The 14,889-nt window shown below is 45.8% G+C and overlaps 1 protein-coding gene across 1 annotated transcript in view; it reads left to right on the top strand.

Annotated features, from left to right (window-relative positions):
* The window catches only part of PDLIM4 (PDZ and LIM domain 4), a 93,890-nt gene that overhangs the window by 51,814 nt on the left and 27,187 nt on the right, over positions 1–14,889 (top strand). The window lies entirely within an intron of this gene.

Here is a 14,889-nt window from a genome sequence, read left to right as displayed (position 1 = left end):
CTGAAACAAACAACCAGAGTGCTCTAAGAGCGTTTTGGACAGGAGGTGGCAGTGGCACAGCAGAGCGCCGCCATGACAGCAGGGCTGGATGGGATGGAGCGGGGGGGTGAGGCCTTGCCCCCCCCCCAGCCTTGCTTCCTGGAGGCGGTGGCAACAAGGGGTGCTGGCCGAGGGGGACGGAGGGGGCAGCAGGGCAAGCTTCTCCCCGCCCCCTGCTCCTGGGAGATGGCAGCGGCACAGGGTGATGCGTGGTGGTGCTCTGTCCCCATCTGCCCCCCCACTCCCATCATGCCTGATGGGCAATTGGATAATGTTTACAGAATGGGCCTGTGGGCTTGAATGCTGGGTATGCCTATGAAAATAAACTTAAAAAACTGAATCTACCAAATGGTCAATCAAGTTACTCTGCAAGGGTCAAATTGTCCAGGAGTTGGGCCTGTTCTTTCAGGTCCTGGCTTGTGGCTGCTTTGCATATTAATTGGTGCTAATTATTGTATTAGGAGTTTGGCTGCTGGTAAATGAAGTGGTGCTGCAGAATAGCTGCTAGTTCAAGTTCTGAACTTGAGTAAAACTGAAGGCCTGGGATGAACGGTTCTGCACTAAACAGGAATGCGAAAGGCACTGAGGAATTAAAACCTAAGGTTAAAAGCAATCTTTGGGAAATCAAAATCTAGGCAACATGGGTGTCTTTACATGTGCTCCAGGGGCGCAGAAAGGGAGGGAGGTGGGAACACTTTTTCATTAGAGCAGGGGTGGACAAAATACAGACTGTGGGCCAGATACGGCCCACCAGGCAATTCCATCCAGCCCACAGGTGCCCACCAACTAATTGTATCCCACCCAGCCCTTCTGTCCACGAGGGTGGAAGTAAGGTGCCCACATATACACCTGCCAACCAACATACCCTGTTGCGCCTCATTCCCACACTTGTGCGCAGAAGGGTTCGGCCTGGCCAGCACACAGCTTCCATGTGGGGCTGCTGCTGCTCGCTCCGGGTACCAAGTAGGGAAGCGGGTGCAGGGGCAAGCTGCACGGCACATGGGACTGGAGCAATAAATCCCTTTAAGGTTCAAACCGCCCTTTACTTTGTAACTAGCCAAGAGAAACAGGAGCAGACTAGATCTTCAGTTCCAGTAAAGCCCTGAAGCCATATTAGTTTATTCCAGCTAAGGGAGTGGTTCCAAGTATTGCATCCTTCTAGTGGAAATGATGTTGATACTAAAGACTTCAAAGCAGTTGGCAGTGTGGGAGTATGACTGTTGAGTACACTTTTGAATGTTGATGTCTATCACCTGCTGTTTATACAAAAGAATTAATAACCTTCATTACCTTTACTGAAAAAGTGTCCTGACTGTCACTGGCCTTTAGCTCTCCAGTAAAACTTGTTCTGTTTTCCCATGCAAATAAAAATGGATGCATAACTTATCTTTAGGAGTGAATCAATGGTTCTCAGAATATATTCTACACTTCTGTCTATTTAGTTATAAATGTCAAGGATATATAACACAATTACATTTCTACTCATTGTTATTATTATTATTAAAAAGAAGAAAATAGTTTATATTCAGCCTGAAGACTCCTCTTCATGAATTTTAGTTCCATTTTCTCTATAAAATTACCTGGGGATGGGAGTTGTCTTAGAGAATTTGAAAGCTAGAAGATACATTAGGAAAAGCCTGAGTGTTAACACAGAGTTTATTGTTCAACTTTAGCTGAGTGGGTATTCTTGCATTAGGCTCCACATGTCCTTTCAATGCAAATGCCAGGGAGCTTTGCCTGAACAAAGAACAAAGGGCAGGGCAGCGAAGGGAACATACTTGAAGATGCTTGGTTTATTGGAAATGATGTAAAACAAATGCTGGCAGCATGTCAAAAAGTCATTAAAAAACACAAGTGGTTCCTATACAACCTACATCAGGTGAAGGAAGAAGTAGATAGTGTAATCCTACCATTGTCATTAGCTCTCTTTTTTGGGTAGGAGTGTATATAAAACACACGCAGCTTTTTTACAAAACCCTCCTTCAACTACTCTATATACACATCCATGTATTGTTGGTACTAAAAGCCATGATCACTGCACTGACACTGGCAAAATGAGTGGAAACATATTTTAATCATGCTTGACTTTCTTGGGTAACTTATTCCATCTCTGTGAATGTCTGAGAGACATGTAGGGAGCTCTTAAAATAAAACAGTTTCTGTGGCCTCCTCTGTTAACAGTCTGACCCTACACACTTTTTCCAAAGAAGGCCACTGTGAGCTGAGGGAGGGTGGGCACTAGGCTGGATCACATTCTTCAGACCCCATTTTAATGTGCATTGAAATCAACGGCACTGATTTCAGAGGTGCAAATCAGGCAATTATTGAGGAAGAGGCAGCAGCTTGCTGTATTAAACAATCTCTCATTACTTTGCATTTGTAAATTTATCTTTTTTAAATGCAATAATTGCTTAATGGTTCAGGCACAGGGAGCTGATGTGAAGGTCAGGTAAGACAGTTCTTTCCAGTAAGAATAAAAGGCACCAAAAGAAAGAATTGAGAAACTCCAGTTACAAGCCATCCACCTCACCTTGGCTTGGGAGTTATAGGACATTTCAGCTAAACATAATGCTGCTGCCTTCACCCTCTCAGGACAGGGAAAAGCCAGAGAGCCAGGTCCTCAACTGGCATCAGTTGGCATTGAAATGAAGTCACTTTACACAAGCTGAAGATCGGGCCGTTCAGGGAGAAGGAACCTGCAGGTCCCACTCCAATAAGCAATTCAGTCTCTTGCTGGCTCCAGAGAGACCTTGCAAAGCATTGAGTGACTTCAGGTCATCTCCCCTTCTGAGCCTCCCACGGACCAGCTGCGATAGATGGAAACGGCTCAGGCAAACTCAGACAGGGCTGTGCAGGCAGAAGTGTACAACGCTGCTGTCACTGAGAAATGTGTGCCTAGACCAAGTTTAACTTAAACCAGCCAACGAGGAAATCCCAAGATCCCAAATCAATTCTTCCAGAGTGCTTTACCTCACACTGTGTATTAAAGGCTGCGAGCCGAGTTATTGTATCAGGCTTTTTATTTCAGCTGAGTTTTGTTGATAATTTCAGTTAGGAGAGAGAAGGAAGGGGGGGGGGGTTATACCAGAAAGGCCTTTTATGAATATTTATAGCCAAGACATGTCAGCCTCAATACTTGTAAATGAAGACAGGTTGCTTGTGCTGTTGGAAATTGTATTAATGGAGGCAGCATTTAGTCAAGGGGAAAAACTGGTTGTTAGAGATAGTGAATGGCAAAGGGGAGCTTGGGTAGGACAGGGCAGTCTTGGCTCACGTACAAGTCTAACGCAGCTCCTTGTTATGTTGGGTGTTCTGGATGAAGCGGCTCTTTTTGTGTAGTCTGATTGTTTGTGAAAGTTTTGTGGAGTTGCCTGTCTCTGGTGTTAGGATCAAATGTAAATTAACTGCAGGGCATTTTGCTAAGGGGAAGGCAGTGAGATGTGAATCTTTTCCTAGGGTAGTAGGAGAATACATATATAATTTCATAGTCCACTCCTATCAGCATCATTTTTTCTCCATTTTTTTTCTGGAGTAGGTGTGAACACAATGAATCCCTTCTTTGGCGACTCCAGTTACAGCAGGTTGGAGTGGTTTGGAATTTCTACCTGAGCCTCAGACAGATAACGCAGCCCTTGACACTGTAAATGGTTCGGGTAAGGAAGATTAGCCTGGGCTGCTTGTGGTGTAAATGTTCAGTCATGTCTTCTGTACAGCTCTCATTTCCAAGAGGATATTTTTCCCTAGCTGGCTTGCTAAATTATATTACAGGGTATATTTCCTTTGCGGCCCACTTTTCAGTTTCTAACGCACACAGTCCAAGATTAAGCAGTCATTTTTGTTTCTTGATCCTGACTTGATCCATTTGTTTCTTGATTCTCATCATTTCCCTGATTTGGATAGATATTCATTGTACTTTGGAGGGGTTTGGGATTCATCATAAAGTTAGACAGACCCACTAACATTTATAACAAAGGAGTAGTTTTAGTCTCTCATATTGGTTCTTGAATAATATATATTTATGTGGTCTGTTTTTCTGGATTTCTAATGCTATAAAAGTCAATGGCCTCTTATCTTAATAATAGTTTGTTGTAAATCACAAGCTTTCTTCTCATAGGAACAAACTTTCATGAAGGAGTTTAGTGCCCCTCTCCTCCTTTCTAAATTATATCAAGAAAAACTAGGAGATGCCAAACATAGATCATCTCATTGTTGCCTCATTGCTTGCAAACAGTTTTGAAATGGGTGAGTGATAACTCCTCAGCCTACTTAACAGATGTTTCAGTTGACTTAATTCCATGGTTGTTCTGATCCTGGGGCATATCTTCTAAATCTAATAGACAGCGCATAATCCAGGTTTGCTTAACTGCTGCTTTCAGTCCTGTGTGCCTCCTGTATAGGGGGGATCATTGGTTGCCTGCTGTAAGAGCAGGTTTTGGTCTGGTGGTATGGAGAAACAAGCAGGATACGAAACAACAGAGATAACATGCGTCTGGTAAAATATTTCAGTATTATTAAAAGAACAATGACTGAGATATTAATTACTTGCCCTGGTGCCAGCAAAATTAAAGATTTGCTTGGTCAGGAATGGGAGTCTAAGATCAAAAGGACACTGAAGAGGGGAAAGAGTTTGGACTAGGACTCGGGAGACCTGGGTTCTATTCTCAGCTTTGTCCTAAGCCCGTGGGGTGCCTTTGGTCAAGTTGTTGCTTCCCTGTGCCTCAGTTTCTCCAACTGTAAAATAGATGATACTGGACTCTTTTGCAAGGTGCTTTAAAATCCAAGGTTTAGTAACCTGTGCAAGAGCTGGGTCTTATTATTATTTATTATCTGTGATAGGCTGGCATCGGGGATGATGCTCAAGGGCAACCAGCATAGTTTCATTAGGGGCAGGTCATGGCAGACCAACCTGATTGCCTTTTACGATCAGGTCACAAAAGCATTGGATGCAGGTGTCGCCGTGGATGTAGTCTTTCTGGACTTCAGCAAGGCCTTTGACACTGTCTCCCACCCCATCCTCATTGAAAAACTGGGCAACTGTGGCATCGATGCCTACACAGTCAGGTGGATTGCTAATTGGCTGAGGGGTCGTACTCAGAGGGTGGTGGTGGACGGGTCATATTCGACCTTGGGGGAAGTGGGCAGCGGAGTCCCCCAGGGCTCGGTCCTTGGGCCTGCACTGTTCAATTTCTTTATCAGCGATTTGGACGATGGGGTGAAAAGCAACCTGTTCAGATTTGCTGATGATACCAAAATTTGGGGTGAGGTGGGCACGCTAGAAGGGAGGGAAAGACTGCAGAAAGACCTGGATAGGTTGCAAGGGTGGGCTAACAAAAACAGGATGCGTTTCAATACGGATAAGTGCAGGGTGCTGCACTTGGGCAGTAGTAACCAGCAGCACACTTATAAGATGGGAAACTCTCTTCTTGAAGGCAGAAAGGGATCTTGGAGTCGTCATTGACTCCAAGATGAACATGGGCCGACAATGCGAGGTCACGGTCGGCAGGGCTAACCGGACCCTATCGTGCATCCACAGGTGCATCTCAAGTAGGGCCAAGGAGGTGATCCTCCCCCTCTACGCGACACTGGTCAGGCCACAGCTGGAGTACTGTGTCCAGTTCTGGGCACCCCACTTCAAGAGGGATGTGGACAACATTGAGAGGGTCCAGAAGAGGGCCACCCGCATGATCCAGGGGCAGCAGGGCAGACCCTACAATGAGAGGCTATGGGACCTGAACCTGTTCAGCCTTCACAAGAGAAGGCTGAGGGGGGACCTTGTGACCGCCTATAAACTCACTAGGGGGGACCAGAAGGGTTTGGGGGAGACCTTGTTTCCCCTAGCGCCCCCTGGGATAACCAGGAATAATGGCCACAAGTTGTTGGAGAGTAGGTTTAGATTAGACATCCGTAAGAACTACTTCACAGTCAAGGCAGCTAGGATCTGGAACCAACTTCCAAGGGAAATGGTGCTGGCTCCTACCCTGGGGGTCTTTAAGAAGAGGCTTGATGCCTACCTGGCTGAGGTCATTTGAGCCCAGTTTTCCTCCTGCCCAGGCAGGGGGTCGGACTTGAAGATCAGACAAGGTCCCTTCCGACCTGACTTCTATGATTCTATGATACCATATATGAGGGGATGAGTTTTCAGGAGCTGTTTTAAAGAACAGAGCAACACTGAGACTAAGGCAGGGGTGGGCAATTATTTTAGGCGGGGCTTACCAAGTTTTGGCAAGCTGTCAAGGGCCTCATGGGTAGCCCTGCCCCTTGACAGGTGCCCCACCTCCTGGTCGTCATCTTGTGACCGGAAGTCCTAACCCTGACCTTTGCCACCAGAAGTCCCTCCCCTTGCCCCCAGAAGTACTCCTTTCACCAAGGGTTTTGCCATCTTGGAACCAGAAAAATACCAAATTATGTTCTAAAAAGCAAACATCTACAACATTCATTAATTTGATTTTAAAAAATATTTTTGTCCTGATTTACATGTGTTCGTGTACTGTACACAGAGGTGATTGAACAATACCATAAAGTGAAGTCTTACTCTTGTATATTGTGGACTGGGTATAGGTTTGTGGGGGGCTGTGCAAGTGTGGGTATGTGGGGTGTGAGGGAGGGTGCGAATGTGCCTGTGGGGTCTGGATAGGTGTGGGGGGTGTGGGTATGGGGTGAGGGAGCATGTGCATGTGTATGTGGATATGTGGAGTGTGGGTGAGTATGGGGTTTGTGGGGGAGATGTGGGAGGGGAGGATGGACGGGGTGTGTGAGGGGGTGTGGTGTGGGGGTCTGCATGTATGGCAGTCTTGAGGGGGGAGTGTGGGTGCATGTGTATGGTGGGGTGTGCGTGTAGGACTTGCCCTACGAACACCCCCCCCCCCCACTCCTGGCCCTGGGGTACCAGCATGGGCCTTATGCTCCTGTGCTCCAGTGAAGCAGCCAGGAGCCACATGGTGCTGAAGCAGTGCGGACAGGAAGGCAGGGAAATGGCTGGGGGTGGGGTGAGGTAGGCTGCTGGGTCCTGCTGCCAGCTCCCCCTGGGTCCTACTGCCAGCGTCTCCTGTCATCTTTGACAGGCAGCCAGGAACAGAGAAAAATTAATTTTCTAAAATTTTTAGGGGCCTCACAGGCCAGATAGAATGACCTGGCAGGTTGGATGCAGCCTGCAGGCTGTATTTTGCCCACCCCTGGACTAAGGAGATTGAAGCAGAATTGTCACCAATTGCTGAATGGTTAAAGCACAGACAATCCCAGGCCCAGCTTGGCTCATGCTTGCCTTGTTTCACTCCACAGATAAGTTTACAAGAGAGCACTTGGGACTATCACTCCCTTGAGAGAAACAAATCAGATGGCCACGATGTATTGCTAAAGCACATGCTAAACTGCACTGATCACTAAACATTGCTGTGGTTAGCTTCTACTCCTGATCCTTCCATGTTTGTTGAAAGAGAGACAGAGAAAGTATGAGCACTTTTCCTACCTCCACCGTAAACTCTTTAGACAAGTACCTCATCTTCATATCTGTTTCTAAAGTGGAGTTTGCACTCTAAAAGAGCACGGTTCAAACTTCCTCTAACCAGACTGCATCTCAAAGGCAGGAGACGGAGGCATAACAACATGGCTGGATGCCGGGGGTAGCTGCCATATGCAGAGGCAGTGGTGACTTCTGATTGCTGGTGTGATTGTGTGGCTGGAGCAGCAGACTTATTTTTCGCCCCCCTACACCCAAGTCAGTGCCCAAGATGAATGCCCCAGTGGCCCTGGTCTAGTTATACCACTGGCAGGATAGGTCTCCGTGGGCATTCAAAGGCTACTCAGCTATGCTGTGCCTGAGGTACAGAGACACAGAGACTTGGGCAAAGGTGCCAGGAGAGGCACAAATGCCTCTCTCCCAATAGGGCTACTAATGATGGTGGAGGTTTACCATGGACCTGTCTAGAGGGCCAGCTGGCAGCCCCACACAGCTGGTGCGGGGATTTGATTACCCACTCTGCATGTAGAGAGCTTGGCCTGGGCATGGAGGAATTTGGGGCTTGCTTTAATATAATTCACTTGATTGCCTGATATGATCACAAAAGCATGTGAGTGGTTTTCTTCCTGCAATCCAGCTACCATGAATATTTTCCATCTTCATTGTTTTTGTAGGGTTTTGTGGTGATTTTTTTTAAACATATATATTATTTAAGAATTACTAATGCTTTGAAGAAATAAATATTTCTAGCCCAAATAGAAATAAAAAGCCCCTCTGGTTTTGTATTCCAGAAGCGTGTACATTTATAGGGTGCATACTATTATTGAAAGAGCACTTGCCAGCTCTGATTGTTCATGAACTTGTGCGTGTTTGCTGGGGGAAGGGGGTGGGAATATAGTCTGCAGTTTATGGTTTTCAAACAACTACAAATACGCATGTTTTATGTAGGACTGTTTAACCTTAGTGCATTGGGGAAATGGTCATGGTAACATGTATTTGCTGGAAATAGGATTTTTGTACTGGTAAAAATCCATGCTTGGTTACAAGGCTGACCAGATCATTGCCTTCAAACAGAACAATCGTAATAAAGCAAACCTTTTACGTGATGATTTTTCTCTTGTGGCTAGTGGGAGTTTTGGAGGAAATTACAGACAGTAACATGCTATCATTTAAAAATTGTTCAGCAGTTTGGCAAGGACTATGCCGGATAAGAGATGCAAAATTGAAGGAATCGTTTTTACTGCTAACCATTACAGTGCATTTTCCCCCCTCGTGATAACACTCAGTGAAGTCTTTCTTGGATATGCACTGAGGAATAAAGCCCATAGCTTTGTGACTTTCCTTATCCTTCCCCTCCCCCTATCGCATCTGTTCCATATTAACTATGCAGCTTTCTCAGGGTGAATTCCACCAAACCTTATTAGGGGGCAGATGCAAACCTATTACTTATGACAGGATCCAAATGGAGTTATGTTCCAGATGAACATTTTCTGCTTTGTCGTTAACTAAAGGGAGGTTGGAAAGACTTTCCAAGTTTAAAATGTTTAGGAAAAGGAGATTTAGAAAAAATATATAGAGATTTTCTGATGAGTGTGAAGGGTATGTGGGGAGGAGCATAGGTTGTGGAGTGGCTTTTCTTCTTAGGTGTTAGATACATTGTTTGAAATAGAAACTTCTTGGCAAGATAGTTGAAAGCTCTCTTAAAACAAAAAGTCACTCATTTCTCTGGCTCCAGCCAGCTAAATCAGCCCTATTTTCTCTTATCTATTAATCTACACCAATGAACTAAATGCTAGGATTGTATTTACAAGGGCAATTTAAAATTAACTTGAAATCTGCTCACCCACTGGGGAAAGTCTGACAAGCAAATGAAAAGGATCTGAATTTTAATACGTTATAGTTCTTTAGATAAAGTTATAGGTTCGCATTGTCATCTCTCCATCATTCAGAGCTCAGACTTTGAAATAAGATCTAACAAGGGGCCTCTTGTGAGTTGCTTAATCTGTGGGCTTCCCAAGGATGCTCTCAACAGCCTTACAAAAAGGTTCCATGCATAGGACCATATTTTGCACTTGATCCATGCAAAGAGTTAGCAGGGAGAGCTCTCCCTGAAAGTGGGAGTTTGACTTCCTGGCACTCTCCTCCCCTGCAGTATTCACTGTAACTGGGAGGTGTGCTTTCGGAGCAGAATTCGTCACTGGTACTATCCTTTCACTGGGGTCAGGGAGAGTGGTTTGCCATAGATAAGCGGCAAATAACTGGTTCAGCTATATTGCTCCATTCCCACCTTCTTTGGGGCAGCTAACCTGTGGCCACTTAAGCCAAGAAGATTGGCATTTATGAAGTTAAGGAGTTAAAAAATGTCGGTAGCCTCAGTCCAGTTACCAGTGAATATTACCAAAGCCAGCACTATCACGTTTTGATGTTCACATTAAGCTGGTATCAACTTTGCCCACACTGTACCTTCTTTGTTGATTAAGTAAGACATTTTGGTCTTCAGGGCTTTCAACCCACCATCTCCTTAAATTTGCTAACAGGTATTTTGCAGTGGAAAGGGGAGACAGCAAAGGAAAGAATTGTTAATTAAATTCCTGCCTCCCTTGTTGCTTTCCGTGGAGAGCTGGATACAAAAGGATGTTATAGCTAAGGTTGAATTTTAAGGGGGCAAGCTGTGAGGTTACCCTCTGGAGCCAGCTTACTCCAGAAAACTGGAGTAACTCCAATGAAGTTTGGAATAACACCAACTTACAACAGATCTCAGTGAGATCAAAATCAGGCCATCGGGGATTGACTGCGAACTCTGGATCAGGAGTGGGACTTGGCATTGGGGAAAATTGCACCTTAGGTTCTCAAAGCCTTTGGGCCTATCTCTCTTTCTCTGCCTGCCAACTCTGACATGTTATATTCTGTTTCCAGAGCTAGAGCTGCAGGTAACCAGCTGTGCAAAATGCTGATAAGGGAAACTTGAGGAGTCTATAGCCAGACTGTCTGAGTGTTTCCATTGCTGGAGAGCAGGCACAATCAACTCAGTCTCAGAATACCCCCTCGGGAACTGACCCCCTCTAAGGTCTTTTTCAGGCAGACTCTTTGAGGCAATGTGGCTGACTTGGGCCATGCTTGACATAAAGTGGGCTACAGACTGTTTACCCAGCCCTGAGATAACCCCCCCACAAAAACGGGGACTTTCATTTGGTCTAGAATTTGCTTGGAGGCTCCAGCACCCTCCTCTTGGATGTCAATAAAAAGCCCAACTAGATACTGCTAGCAGTATACAGGGTAGCCACAGATCTCCCAGCCACAGTTGCAGCCCTTTGGAGCAGCCGGCAGCCACCTTCACTTAGATAGCTCTCAAGCAGCTTTTGCACCCAGAAACTAACCCTATATACACAGTAGCCCCAGTACCAGGGAAGTACAAGACCGATACCTTTGCACGTCTTAGAATCAGAAATACAGAGAAATAAGAGATCATCAGATCCAGCCCCACGCGCTGAGGTCAGGTCAAATGCATTTAAATTATTCTGGTGTTTTGTTGCTGTTCAGCCTGTCCTGGAAGCTGCATGCCAGCATTTAAAAGATGGCATTTGTTTCAGGTTTTTTTTCTTTTTATTCTCTTGTGTTTTGTTCTCTGTGGGACAGACAGCATTAGTCAAAGCAGATATAGGTAGCCACAAACAGATATGGGCACCATACCTCTACATTACCCTGAAGGCTCAATCCCCTGTACGGGTAAACATTTTGATCACTTTAAAAGAAATGTTAAATCCTGCCCAGTGGTGTTTTCCTGAGTGATCTCTGCTTACAGCCACTGTATACCTCAATATATGTTTTACTTGCTTCAAATAAGCAGTAAAATGACCACAATGGCTCATGACAAAAATCTCTCTGATTTGTTAGTGCACACCACCGTTTGGTACAACCAGAGCTGACTGTTATAGCTAACCTCAGGAAACTAAGCATTCCCATGAGCTCCAGGGCTGGATTCAGCTTGTGCATGTCTGTTTTATAGATGATGCATGTGACCATTATTTGTCCTTGTTAGCACTTGGCTTGCTTGCCTATTTATGCTGTTCTGCTCTTAAATTTTGAAGTATTGTGTATATAATTACCCCTTCTATATTTGTGGGGATGATAAATATTTTTATATGCCTGGATAAAGCAAGAACATAGTAAAGAATCCAAAGACTGCTGGCTCACTGTTCATTTCCAGAGGTATACCTCAGTATAAATAAGCATGTGGTTATGAGATGGCTTTTAGCTGGCTAGGGCCAGTTCACTGCTGCACATTCTCTTTTGTCGGTATGTGCTTGTGGGCACTGCTCGTCAGATTTGTAAAGCAAATGAGCTGTTAGCTCAACTTGCAATTATTATTTTGCTGTCTTCTCTCATCCAGGACAGTGATTTGAGGAGCGTCTGCCAAGGGCACCTCTCTTAGCCCTAAACTGCAGAGACTAGGGTTGAGAAATGCTTGTCATCTTGTGGAGCACATCTGAACTCAATTAGGCAGGCCCAGGGAGAGAACTGCTAGTTAAAGGCTCGAGTATTCATAGACTCCACACCACCTTATATGGAGGCCTCGGAGACAAACACAGACACACGTTCACCAGGGATACCTTTTCAAAGTGGCTCTGGCGCCAAACAGCATTTTAACTCATCTGCTGCGTGTGGCAAACCTCAAGTCCTTTATTTGAGCAAGCTCACAGCAACCGGCAAGCTGCGACAGGAAATGCCCAGGGTAATGAACCAAGCGCTCCAAACTGATAATGTGCTTTTGAACACAAGGGATGCTGAAGTGCCTCCAACTGAAAACTGCACTTCTCACCCCACCCCTCCACACACACAGTCAAACCACGTTGCAAGTAAATCTCTGAGAGCAGATGACTTTTTCTCCCTTGTTTAGCAAGGTATGCATTATACAGGAGATTGTTAGGTGCATAAGCCCCCAGGAATTAGTTGCCTGGCTGCTGTTTATGCTTTTAAAGCCTTTCTCCATAGCTGTAGAAGTGCATTGTGGTCTCTAGGAGCAAGCCAAGGAGTTTCAGAAGTTCTTGGGTCTGATCCCATAGCAGGCTCTTTTGTGGCCCGGGGGGCCAGCTTCCACACAACGTTATCATACCTGGATGGGTGAAAAGAGCAGCTTCGCAGAATCATTCAAAATCAAGCCATTAATTATTTTAGCCTAAAAGCAGACTTTTTTAATACTAAGTTCAGCAGCAAAAATTTCTAACCCCCTCTGCCTCTTAAATCACCGATAACAGGGCTATCCAACTGCTGGCCCATGAGCCAGATGCAGACTGCCAGGGGTTAACCTGCAGGCCCTCAGCTCCTGGTACAGGCGCTACTACACCGTTTGCTCTCCTGCTGCTGCTGCAGGAATCTCTGGGCTCCCCCTCCCTCCTCCACCTTCCTCTTCTGGCCCCTGCCCCTGTGAGGCTCGGGGACCCTGTGCCATGTGGAGGCAGCAATGCAGCACAGCAGGGTTTGCCCACTGGGCACAATGTGGTTGGAGGCAAGGGGGGCTGTGCAGCGCAGTGCAGTGCAGCATGTTGTGTGGGAGGCATGTGGTCCACATGACATGTATTCAGGTCTTGCAGACCCTGGCCATACAGAAGTTGAACCACCATGACCTGTAAAATGGGATTAATAACATTTGCTATCACACAAGGCTGTTAATGTTTGAATAGCAAAGAACTTGTGTTTTTTAACAGTTGTACCTTCAACCGTGTGCCTTTTAACGTTTGTACTTTCAGCCTGACCTAAAGCCCAGTGAAGTAAATGAATTTCCTGTGCTTTGGACCAGAACCTGTATTGTACAACTGCCTAAAAATGTGTGCCTTTATGGAAGGAAATCCTGTCCATGATAGAAGATCTCCAGCTAAACAAGCTAGAAAGAAAAATGGAACATTTTGCTGGAAATCAAACAAAAAGTCCAAATATTAAAAGAGAGAAGGTTCCAAAACATTCAGAAACGGTGTCTGGCCTAGAATAGCCCCCTCTCACAGGGAACTCAAAGGGCAGTTAGCCCCAGAACATTTACAAGACACCACTAAGGAACATAGCTGCGAATTCCTGATACCAACCTTATCCTAACCCTGGTGAGGACATCAAGACTGTGCTTGCCAAGAAAACAGCTTAGATCTAAATCCTTGATTTAAGATCGTTTCAAGTTCTGAAGCTGAGCAGTATTCCCATTAAGCAGGCAGTCAGAATCTCATGCTCTTTGTCATATTTTTGAAATCTTGCTGTGTTTTATGTTTTTTATTGTCTACAAAAGTGTGGTTACAAAATATGATAAACACTCTCCCAAAGAGAGAGAAAGAGAGGCTAATTTCCTAACCATTTCCAGAATTCCTGGCTGGTTGCATATTTTCTTGGTTATGGGAACCATTAGAAATGGTTGCTTGATGGAAGGGTTTAGCTTTTGAGCCTGGTCTTGTTTTACAAAGTAATTTAAAAGTTTGAGAATTGTTAAGCTACACGTTCCTCACTTCTCTGGCTGGACGTACTGTGCCATAGGATTTTTACCATCATCCTGATTTAAATGATAGACAGAGGGGGGTATTATTTGAATATAGCCCCCTAGCTTAATATTACACCCACAGCACAAAATAATTTGAGCTACATTGTGCCATTCATGCATATTGGGCCAGAGCAACAGTTTGCAAGACCTGGCATAGCTTCTTTAAAGTTCATGGTGCTCCACTTGCTCACACTAGCAGTGGATTTTGTTAGTAGCGTAACTAGGTAGGGTGCAACGCCACCTAGGAAGGGATGCTAGAATGCCCTCCTGGAGTTTTTGCCACAGCAGACACAGCCCTACTCTAGGGCTGTGTGAAGCTTTGGTAGCCGATTCGATTTGGAGGAGATTTGGCCCGATTTGGAGACCAAATCTCCAAATCTGAATCGAACAGGGAGACAAAGTCAAAGCTCGGAATCGATTCAAAGCATCCAAATCAATTTGAAAAAAGATTTGGAAAAGATTTGTCCAATTCGGAGATTTGGCTATAGATGAAACAGGCAGCTGATGGCTGCCTCCAGCAAGTAAGTCTTTCGGGATTGGGGGGGAAAGGGAAGGGGTGTGGGGGAGAGGGATTGGAGCTGGGGCTGGGACAAGCTGCCCAGTCAGGGCAGGAGGCTCATTACTCAGGGAGGGAGGTGGGGGAGGTGCAGGATGCGGGTGTGGCAGTGCTGGGAGCGGGGGCTTTGCCCTGCTGCCACTTGCCCAGTTGAGGCAGGGGGGTGGGATGCAGGCACGGCTTGCTCCAGGCGGAAGGGGGCAAGTGGCAGTAGGGCATAGCCCCCGCTCCCAGTGCTGCCGCATCCCGCGCCCTCCACGCTGGCTGGCAAGCGGCTGCAGGGCAGAGCCCCTGCTCTCAGCGCTGATGCAGGTGCAGCAG

The sequence above is a fragment of the Alligator mississippiensis genome, chromosome 9 (genome assembly GCF_030867095.1).
Source record: "Alligator mississippiensis isolate rAllMis1 chromosome 9, rAllMis1, whole genome shotgun sequence".
Lineage (NCBI taxonomy): Eukaryota > Metazoa > Chordata > Crocodylia > Alligatoridae > Alligator > Alligator mississippiensis.
This window is presented reverse-complemented; position numbering and strand designations above follow the sequence as displayed.